The following is a 10,661-nucleotide window of genomic DNA, read 5'->3' as shown; positions in this document are numbered from 1 at the left end:
GATTAGACTAAACCTGAAAACAGAGAGGAGATGAACCAGGAGCACCAGGCTCAAATCAGGGGTTAAGTTTGGGATTGAACACAGACCAGTGAGATGGACCAGTAATTTATAGATTGAGGAGAAAGTATAGAAGAATTTAATAGAAGAATTTAAGAACAGACAGCTCCTCTTACTAGAATTATATTCCTAGATGTTTCACAAAGTAATGGCCATGTCTACAGTAGCCTTTGGTTGTAGACTGCTAGTGCTGGGAGCTAATGCAATGTCCGTTTGTGCATTTCACCTTGGTTTGTGCAGGTTAACTTGGATAATCCAACCTTAGTTCTGAACACTCCTCAGCAGCTGCAATCCATCAGCTGTACTTCTGGAGCACATATTTCAGCTTAGTTTCAGCCAAAACATACCAGTTCACATGCTCCAAGAGCACTTTCCAACATGAAACAAAGCCACACAGCTGAGGGGCAGCTACAAAAGTTGTTTCAGAAGAACACTCTTGATCTAAACTAGAACGCTGAGGTAGACACACTCAATAATGCTCATGGATTACAGAGCACACTACTAATTCTTAAATATAAGACTTGGAGATAGGAAAAGAATCTGAGAATAGTGCAGCTTTGGAGAAGATGGAGGAGGATCCATTGAAACAAGAGAAGAAACGAGTATTGAGGGCAGTTACATGGTAGATATCAATGCAAGAAGAAAAGACACAGTCCAGAGGAGTGGAGGAAAAGAAGAGATGAAACCCATATGAAAAAGGAAAAAGAAATGATTTGCTGGCTGGAGATGACATTAGATTTTGCCTCCCTAATTGTGGTATGATGCTGGACAGGCAACTAATACACATAAATATCTACAAAATGTTGCAGCCTCTATTCTTCAAATGAAGCAGAATGAAGGTCTCACTTTTCAATGCCAGAAAAAAATCTTAATGCAAACAATTTGCTATAAGAATGACTGCATAGCTACATTTATGAAAAAATCTATGACAAAACTAAGCGATGTAACCTCAGTTATAATTTAGAAATGAGGCATAAAGAAGTACAAATATCTAAACCCAGAAGAGAATCCAATGAGAGTCAACTTTCCAATATATTTTGGGAATCTTTCATATTTTCTGAATAATTCTATTACTTACTTCAATGACTGTAGAGAGAAACGGACAGACAAGCTCCCAAAACGTGAGGAGATGTCCTGCTTTGTGCCAGGTCTGAGAAGAGACTGCACGCAGTCAGTGCTGGCATTACCTAGCAGACCTAAACCAGTACAAGTTTTGACTGCGGCTTTTGCAGACTTGAAGTTCTGGTGTTCCAAGGCAAGAAGGTGGGAATACTAAGATCATAGAATCATAGAATCCTTATGGTTGGAAGGGACCTCTAGAAATCACCCAGTCCAACCGCCTGCACACACAGGGTCACCTAGAGCGTGTGGCACAGCGTGGCATCCAGGCAGGTTTGGAAGATCCCCAGAGAAGGAGATGGAGGCAGCAGTGAAAAACTGAATGGGAATTAAGGCCACTTTGCAGTGTCAAGCAAGCACGTGACAGAATCACTTGTGGTTTCATGACAGCATTGCCGATGCTAACAAAACGTTTGCATCCTGGCACTGCATACCAGTTGGCAGTGTACTAACATACATCAGTGTTTTGCCACAGGCTAAGCGGGCAAAGTCTGAAATGACTGTATCTGTCAGTTATGATTGCCATTCGTTCACTTTGCACCGAATTCCGAATGTCGTGAGGAAAAAAAAAAAAAAATATATATATATATATATATATATATGAGAAAAGCATGTGGAACAAAGAAAGACAGGACTCACCAATTCATAAAGAACATGGAAAGGAAACTAGAATAGCAACTACTACCTTTTAAATGTCAATCTAGTTCTTCCTATCAGTTTAACTCAAATAGAAAATTTTAATATTATATTTATTGTATTCTTCTGTTTCATGCTTTCTGAAACCAGAATTTTTATGTTAGCATTATCCTCATCACCAAAGAAGTAGTAAGAGTCAATGTGCATTAATCCAGGCTCAAAGTCCATAACTGGAAGAAAAAGAACTCTGTCAGAGAACCATCTTCATCACTGCTCAGCTATGGGTGAACCAGCTTCTAGGGTTCAGGCATGATTCACACTCAACTTCCTTGTGTAATAAAAACAGCCTGCACCCAGTAATTGTCGCTTAATTTTTGCCATGTAAAAGAGCTGCTCTTTTCAATATTCATGGCTATTCATTGCTTTGTTTTTAACTCATACCACAGAATGTGGCCATCGTGCTTTGTTTATCCTATTTTGTTATTCCTTGTAGCCCCAGCAGTTGTTTAAAATTATGTGAAAAACAGGCAGTTGTATGGAGAAGGACTAGCACAGCAAAAGCTGTACAAATCAGTGCTGCACAGATCAGTGTCATTCCATATTTTATTGTTTGTGACATCTGCATGCCAGAACCAGGAAAATCAGTTACTGTGGTTCTGAGAGTCTGTTTTTCTTTTCCCGATCCCAACAGTGTATTATTCAGAAGTAATAATTCAGAAAAGCAGCATGATGGTAGGTAAGAACTAGGAACTTATGATCACATTTGGATCAAGGATTGAGGTTTGGGCACCTCTCTGGAGAGTCACATCAACAAGGCTGCTGCTCTCGCTTCAGCCAAGGATACTTCCCACCCAATCCAGTGAGCAGCCATTCCAAGTTCCTCACTACCCGTGCGTTTGTCTTGGTCTCACTGAAAACGCCTCTGCTTTTCCCTGAAGCCCTGTAAGCTACCAACTCAATCCAGTGCCTTCCCATGAGTTCACAGGGGCTAATGAAAGACACATTAATGAATACTGGGCCAAAGGGCTTTCCACAATCACTGCACACAGCCACAAAAGCCAGTGCGAGCTGGCCAGCGAATATTTCCATGTAGAAACTGGCCTAATACAGCTTCCTACTTGGCAAGTGGCACGAACAAGTTCTGGATAAATGTTTGTTTTCCATTATTTATTTCTTCTCTGCTGGGTGAGGCAAGACAAAAGGATGCAAAGCGATCGGAAGGATTTCAGACTTTGTTCTTTGTGCTCAATTTGGTGTATAAAGTTATAGGGCCCTTAATCTCATATACATTATGGATTCTATAATCATCATCTTCATAATGAAACCAGACACAGTTTACTTCCCTTTCCCCCACCCCGTCACCAGGAGGGCACACTGAAATGAGAGAGTTAGTCATGTAAAACCAACTTAAGAATGCAATGCAACATTTCAGTCACTTGGCTTGATCTCCATGCAAAATGGGGGCATTTATTGCTGCTTCTGCCAGCTTTAATCAGAGAGAATAGGTCAAGCGGCAACACAACCAAAAATGTAAAGATTAGAAGACGTGCAATTTAGCTTGTCTGCAGAAAGGCAGAAAACAATTGCTGGGTTTTTCTACAATTTCTTTTGCTCCAGGCACGAGCAGATTTTATTGAACTGTAATCCTAGATAAGTATATTGAATGTTAACAGCTAAAGTCAATTACACTGTGTTAAATAGCAGGCTTCCCCATTTGCAGGAGGAAAATTATGTCCTGGGTAGAAAACTAAATTAGTTCAATAACTAGTTACTCGTAGCTTGGGCGTGGTGGTGAAACAGCAATGGACAGCGAAACCGCTGCGTGTTTTCCATGAAGTCCTAGAACGCTGCAAGCAGCCTGAATTCTCCTGTTTACTGAAATCCTTGCGCTTCTGCATTTGGAAAGACTGGTGACCACCGAAGGCAGAGAGGGGACACTCAGTGGCACCACTGCCACATCTCTAGCACCTCTGTTTTCTCACGGCAAGGGATTCTGAACTGGTTTTGGAACAGATGACAAACAATCCCATAAGTGAGAATCCTCATGCTTCAAGGTCTGGATTAGATGCAGCAGCCAACTCCGAGCCACACGGTTTTCTTCCAAGCAAGTGGGTCTGTATTCATCTGAAATGGGAGCAACCTGCGTGAAATCGATGGAAGCTGTCAGGGTCCAGCAAGGCTTTTTACAACCTACTGGTGAAACCTGTGGCCCGGGAGGGCTCTGAAGCACAGATTTGTCCTCCCAGTTTGCGGTGCTGCCCCATGTGCTGGCTGCCTTTGCAGCAATCTCTGCTCCTGGCTGTGGCTAAGTTTGGGCTGATGGACCTCAGGCCTGACCCACAGCAGTTTATCTTATTTGGCATCCACTTAGGTTACTAGGCATTGCTTTCAACAGGGGTCCAAATGTGAAAACAAGACCAATCCCTGCTTCATGAATAAAGAAAAGGGGCTATGGGATGCAGTGAAATTGTGGTGAGAAAAACACACAAAAAAAACCATAGAAATGCAACTTGATGAGAGTTGCTGGGGAAAAGCCAAACCACCCAACACAAGGGTGACCACAGTTCAGAAGGAGAGAAGTGAGGACCAGGGAGGTGAAGAGAACAGCACACCTTGCCCTACTGCTGTACGCTGCATGACACAAGTCATGGGGAAGAAAATAACTTCTCAGGGAAGGGCCAGGAAGGAGAGAATCAGGGCCAGAAAGAGGTCTGAGTGAGTAGTGATCTCCAAAGATGGCAGAAGAAGCATTTATGCAACCACAGGAAGAGGACAGGAGTATGGCAGGGATGGGAGGATGTGCAGGTTGCAGCAAGGAGGATCTCTTATCAGTCCTAGGAATGTGGAGAAAGTTGAGGGTCAGGTCAAAAGCCAGTAAGAAGGCAGAAGGACAGAAAACAGAGCAGCTATAGCAGAACCATAGATAAAACAAAAGTGACCTTGGTCTTAACATGAACCTTCTTGTACTTTCAAAACCTTGTTGGTGGCTGAAGAAGAACATTACTAATGTTTGGAGATGAGAAAGAGTCTACAGGCCTCCACAGCTTCTTCCCAGAGAAAAAGAATGCCAGTAAATGGTGAGAAAAGTTTGACTATCAAGCCATGTAAGGTAAAAGGACACATCAAAAGGCATGCGACTTGTCATTTCTGATTCCTTACTCAGAATTAGCACCAGCACTGTGTGAGATTCATATCAAAATCTCTTAAATGAATATTTGCCTATCAAGAGGGTGAGCAGAGGAGCAGAGAGAATGGAGGCCAGCTGACCCATTTAATTCCAGAGTCTACCTATCCAACAACACTGAGCCCATGCCCGCCTTGCCAGGAGGCCTGGAAGGTACCGGCCGGCTCACTCTTGTATCCTTCAATTGCTAGGGTCATCTCTTGAATAGGCTCACGTTTTCTTCAGTTTCTTTCCTAGGAAAAGGCACAGCCATATTCAAATGTCAAGAGATCTCTTTATAATTCAGAAGATGACAGAAGCTGTATTTTTGATCCAGTTCGGTTTGTGTGGGTCGTGTGTGTCAAGCAGATACGTATGACTCAAAGCTATCAGGAGACAGACAGTGAGAAGCAAGGTGAGAGACAGAGAGCATTCCAAATGCCTACCACCAGGGCAGCCAACATCCATGAAAGCCATATCTGAAAGATGCAGAAACACAACCCTCCCTCAACTTTCTATGCATGCAGCATGGGTGACTAACCCTGCAAAGAAGCTCATCCTTCTCCCTCTAGCTCCTGGATGGGCTCTGTGCATTGTAACATCCAAGTCTTTTGGAAGAACCAGTGGATTCTACCTTCACGACACCTGCTTGGAAGGCAGGACAACAATCTTCATTTTAAATGAATTTTTCATTAAAAAGGAGGAAGTTGGTCATGGGGTAGATTGACTAGCTCACCCAAGAACACACAGGAAGCCTATGACTGAGTGGGGGAACTGAGCCCCGGCTACGAGTTCCAGTTGAGTACCCAGTCCAAACCGGGTGTCCAGCAGAGCAGCTTTTCTACCACAGCTCTGAAATTTATGGGTTTTGAGAGGGTTTTAAGGGTTTTAACTGAATGTGGTTCTTTCATTTGTCTAGTCACCATGTTTCATTTCACTCACACTTCTGCTTTGTGAAAACCTTTTATTCTGGTTCTTCATATTGTGGCTTAAAAAAAGAAAAAGACAAATATCAAACAGAATTTAACCTTCACTATTTGGTCTTCTCCTTTGCAAACATTAACCTCTCTCTAGGTCTAAGTGCTGTGTCCTTCATTTGTACACTCTGTACTCATAATCCTGGCTTCAAACTATGTCAGTAGTATCTAGAGTAAGATTTCCAATTCACAGTTTCAAAGCATAACAGCAAGTGCTTATACAAACAGCAATGTTCTAAAGCAACAGAACATCTCTGGTAGGAAATCAAGAGAAAGGTGACACACAAAAAAAAGATGCTAAATAAAAATCCCAAAATAGCAATGCAATGCATCAAAATGAGCAATCAGCTAAAGAACAGCTACTGGAAAGCTGCTGCCTTAAAGTGCCTAGAACGATATGTAGGCTTGGCTAACGAGCCGCTGTACAGATGTGACCAATGTTATTGCAGTTACTATATGGAAGCAGTAGGTAAAAACATATTTTTAAAGGTAAAAACATGGTATCTTTATTATCATGGTGATATTTAATTGATATTTGAAAATGTCTTTAGATCTATTAGTGAAAGGCACGTAACATTTCTATCTCAAAATTTTGTAGTATTACATCGTTTGCAACAAGACATAGCAAGTTAAGCTGTTATTATCATAAAATAACTTGCAGTGGCTGAATTCTTTACAAAGAGAGATTTGAGAGGGGAAAAAAGTAGTAGTTAATTTTCACCTGTGTGTAATAGCTACCAGGGTAAAAAGAAAAAACTTTGGACATCTCTGAGAAAATACTGCAAAACCACAGACCTTTTGGAAGTGGCCAATATGCTATTTTGAGCTTATCCGGATGGAGCCCAAGCTATCCACAGCTAACCAAGGTGCATCAGAAGAAGGCCATCCCTCCACTTGGACCACAGGCTTTCACCAGCTTCTGCCCACTGTGCATCCACGGCTGTCAAACCCCACAAAATAGCTTGAAACTTTCATGCTAAAAGCAGCTGCAAAAATAACTCTCTAAAAATAATCTAAACCTAGTCCCAGTCAGCAGCTGAAAAAACAATTACTGATTGAAAAACTCAGTGTTTGATATTACTTAATAGTCGGGGAACAGCTATTCGTGAATCACAATTAACATTTACTTAACTATTTAAAAACACAGATCTACTGTTTGAGACTTCATAGAGGCTCAACCTGAGGCCTTCTGGCACCACTACAAAGACTAATCTGGTTCCATTCAAGCGACATGGGGCAGGAGGCCCCCCTGGAAGAGCGAGTGCTTTGGGGGACGGGTGTAAGGGAGGCCCGTCCAGCAGCAGCGCGCAGGCCCATGGTGCCCGGGCCTGGTCTGGGACGGCGCTGTGATCTCCTCAGTGAAGGAAATGCGCGGCCTGGGCTCCTCTATCGGGCGCCACGCCGACTAAATCCCCGCAGCACAACAAACACCGAGCTGCTGAGGGCAACGCGGCCTGAAGTTGCCTTTGAAACGGCCCTAATGGCTACGGAGAGCGAGGAGAGCCGTGGCAGCCAGGGCACGTGGTGGGAGCGCGGCTTCTTGCTGCATCACCGTGCAAGGGTCTGGTGACCCCACGGGCACCGCGCCGGCCTGCGTCTCCGCTCACATCCTGACAGGAGACCGACCACTCGCAGGCAAGATGCCAGAAAAACAAACGTTGGTTTTGTTCTAAACGCATTTTTCCCCAAGCAGTCGCCGCACTCGCTCCCTGTCCTGCTGACAGAGCTGAGGTCCCACCACTGACCGCGAGCGGGTCCCTTCTATTTCCATTTTATTCCCACCCAGCCATGGAGAATCCAGCTGAGGGCCACCCTGGCCTGGGTATGAGCGATGACAAAATGGCAGGCAGCCAACAGCGCCCGGTACGCGGCTGACACAGGCATTTTTGTCAAGCACATCCTCACCTGGAGAACAACCTCACCTACGCAGATCAGAAATGCACAAACAAGAAGCCCATTTCAAAGAAACAATTTAATTAATCTACCAGCTGGGGATGAAGGATTGAGTGTTGAGATCAGCACTTTTTTAAACTCCCCACTAGCTTCCAGCCTGCACACGTAACCTACAGGGACTGTTTTGCAAGGTGCCAAGCAGTAACCAGTAAAATGCACAAGCTTGTGCTTAACTTCTAAGTGACTTGGGTCCTAAGTTCCTAACTCTCTTGCCCTTTTCCTCTGAAGGGACCATATTGTCAGTGGCTATTTGGAGGGAAATGCACTGAACTTGTAAGTATTTCTTATGTCCGGGTAACCTGTATCATCAGCAGAGGAAAAATGAGGGCAATATAAAAGTAAATAAAATATTTATAAAATTTTAGGTCCCAAGTAGCCCTAAATGGATTCAGCTTTCAAAAAATGACTATATAAATGGCATTATGAGGTTTTCTTGTTTTTTTTTCTCCAAGTTATATAGGTTGATGATGTTCATTTTTAAATATAGACATGTTGTCAATGCCGCACTTAATGCTAATGGCTCTTAGCCTGCAACAGGGTCTTTTTTTAATTCACATATACTTAAAACAAACAGATCCAGGAGACCAAATCACCATTGTTCACAGCCTACTGAGGTTCTCTCGCTGTATACATAACATGTCAGGACAGACAAACCAGCTCTTTTCTAACCTATTAGGTTGCCCATGGAGTAGTTCAATTCAAGGTAGACAGTCCACAATTCATGACCTGAAACATCTGCAGAAAGTGCTTGCACTGGCAAAGCTTCCACGGAATTACAGAATTTCCCAGCACAGCTAAAATGCAGGCAGCGAAGAATATGAAAGGTGTCTTTCTGAAGAAACATATAGGCCATGGAGTGAAAAACCGCACTAGTGAATGGTAAAATAGATAAATATTTATTTCTTGCCTAAGAAGGAAGCTACTATGGAATGTAGCTGCCTAATCTTAGAGGTGTTTAACAAGTCAGCAAAGAGACAGGGCTCTAAAGGGCTTTAGCTGAATGTTTTAGACACAGGAGTGTTCATATCCTTGTGCGCATTGCTACTGTGGGTTAAATGTGACAGGAAAACCAAGAAATTGTAGGGAGCAATCAAAACATCCCAAGATCACCCAAACCAAAGACATCATTTCACGTTGCTTTCGTAAAAATACTTACTTACAGCACAGTCCTGGAAATGATTTCCAAGCAAGCCAACTGCTGCTTTAGACAGTTTACTGGATGGTGTGGCTCAGCTCTTTCACATAAGAAGCACCTACAGTTATATCTAGAAAAGGAAATAAAACCAAAATCTTTTGTGAGCAAATACACAAATAAAGTCGTCTTTCCTTTTTTAAATCACAATCAGCTTAACACTAGCTTATAGGAGGGCTGTATAAAGTTCTCATGCCGGGCTTCAAGTGTGCTGGCCATTTACAGGAACGAGCTCCACATCACAGTTAAAGCCTACCTGGCAGTGCCTGGGCTTGAGAAAAAACCCTGCTCACTGCATCAAAGCAGAGAACAAACTGGCGCAGCTGTTTGGCTCTTTTCTTAAATCTAGTTTTACTTAAAGCTTTCTCACGAAATGCAACACGAAATACTGCCTTTCATGTCAAAAGTTGAGGTGATTTCAGTAAGGCCAAGCACTGCAGGCACTAAGTTCTTTTCCTCTCCTGAGTGGGTGTTCGCTTGCAAGTTTTCAACATCTTAGCAATTCAATGACTGAAGGAATTAATGTTCAACTTAACAGTCATTGTTAGGCTGGGAGGTTATTACTGCTTGTTCTGTTAAAATGACAGATTAAAAGAGGTTTGCAGCTGAAGGGTTGTTTTCCACGGTGTGTCCTCCCCAGCTTTTCATACTGAATCACCTTCTTCCATCACGTCAAGTGCTCCTGCACGAGCCACTGCTGCGAGCCCTGCCCCACGAGCTGCGGTGGGTGAGAGGAGAAACAGCACAGGGCAGGAAAGGAAGGGGGAGCGCAGCCCCAGCGCTTCTGTGCAGGCTGCCCCCAGTTTTATTTTAAAAGCATCTTATGCCCTTTCTGCCAGACTTTGCAACAGAGGTGCACACTCGCCTCTGCAGGGCAAATTCTGCTTTTACAGCAAGCAAACAGGTAAAGTGCCAGGCCCCATAAGCAGAGAAGGGCTCCCATCCTCCCAGCTACGGGAGCCTCCTCACGGCCACACACTTGCAGGACTGGAGTTGCAGTTTCTCAACCCCTGGCCCGGAGCACAAGTTCTTAATCTTTATGGCAAAGCCAAGCCCTGAATCTCAAGGTGAGATTGACAGGGCTGGAGGAGAAAAAAAAATACCACCACATATCTAACTTTTGCAGACTCAGATCCACTTTGTACTAGGAAATGAGCTTTCATCCTTCCCTTCTTTATTTTTTTTTGCTCTTGGGGTAGATAGCAAGCTGCTGACAACTCACACTGCACTAAGAACTGTTCACACCGCACAAAGTGTTTACCACTCACAACTGATGCTAAAAAATAATTTACAGCCCCGCTACAGAGAGCTTTGACAAATTGTCATGTGTTGACACAGTCATAAGTTGTTGGTTAAAAAAAGTAACACTTCCCTCTTCTGCCACCTCATGTTTGAGATCAGGGATGGGCACATTATGCAAAGTTTGGGGGTTTGTGAGCTTCACAAATGTTTGGGCTTCACAAAACAAGCCAGGTTGTGAAACTTCTCTCCTCTTATAGCGAGGTGTGTGTTTGTTGCCAAAAGGATTCCAACAAGAAAAAAAAAATTCCTTTTCCATCTACCC

The 10,661-nt window shown here is 43.4% G+C and overlaps 1 protein-coding gene across 1 annotated transcript in view; it reads right to left on the bottom strand.

Annotated features, from left to right (window-relative positions):
* The window catches only part of BACH2 (BTB domain and CNC homolog 2), a 163,534-nt gene that overhangs the window by 81,254 nt on the left and 71,619 nt on the right, over positions 1-10,661 (bottom strand). The window contains exon 3 of the mRNA XM_026038398.1: positions 9,062-9,170. The gene's annotated coding sequence lies outside the window, so the exon portion shown is untranslated. The remainder of the gene's footprint in view (positions 1-9,061; positions 9,171-10,661) is intronic.

Source organism: Nothoprocta perdicaria, unplaced genomic scaffold (assembly GCF_003342845.1).
Source record: "Nothoprocta perdicaria isolate Ctin4 unplaced genomic scaffold, notPer1 scaffold_21, whole genome shotgun sequence".
In the NCBI taxonomy this organism is placed as follows: Eukaryota; Metazoa; Chordata; class Aves; order Tinamiformes; family Tinamidae; genus Nothoprocta; species Nothoprocta perdicaria.
Note: the sequence above shows the minus strand (reverse complement) of the source record. Positions and strands in the feature narration are given on the sequence as shown.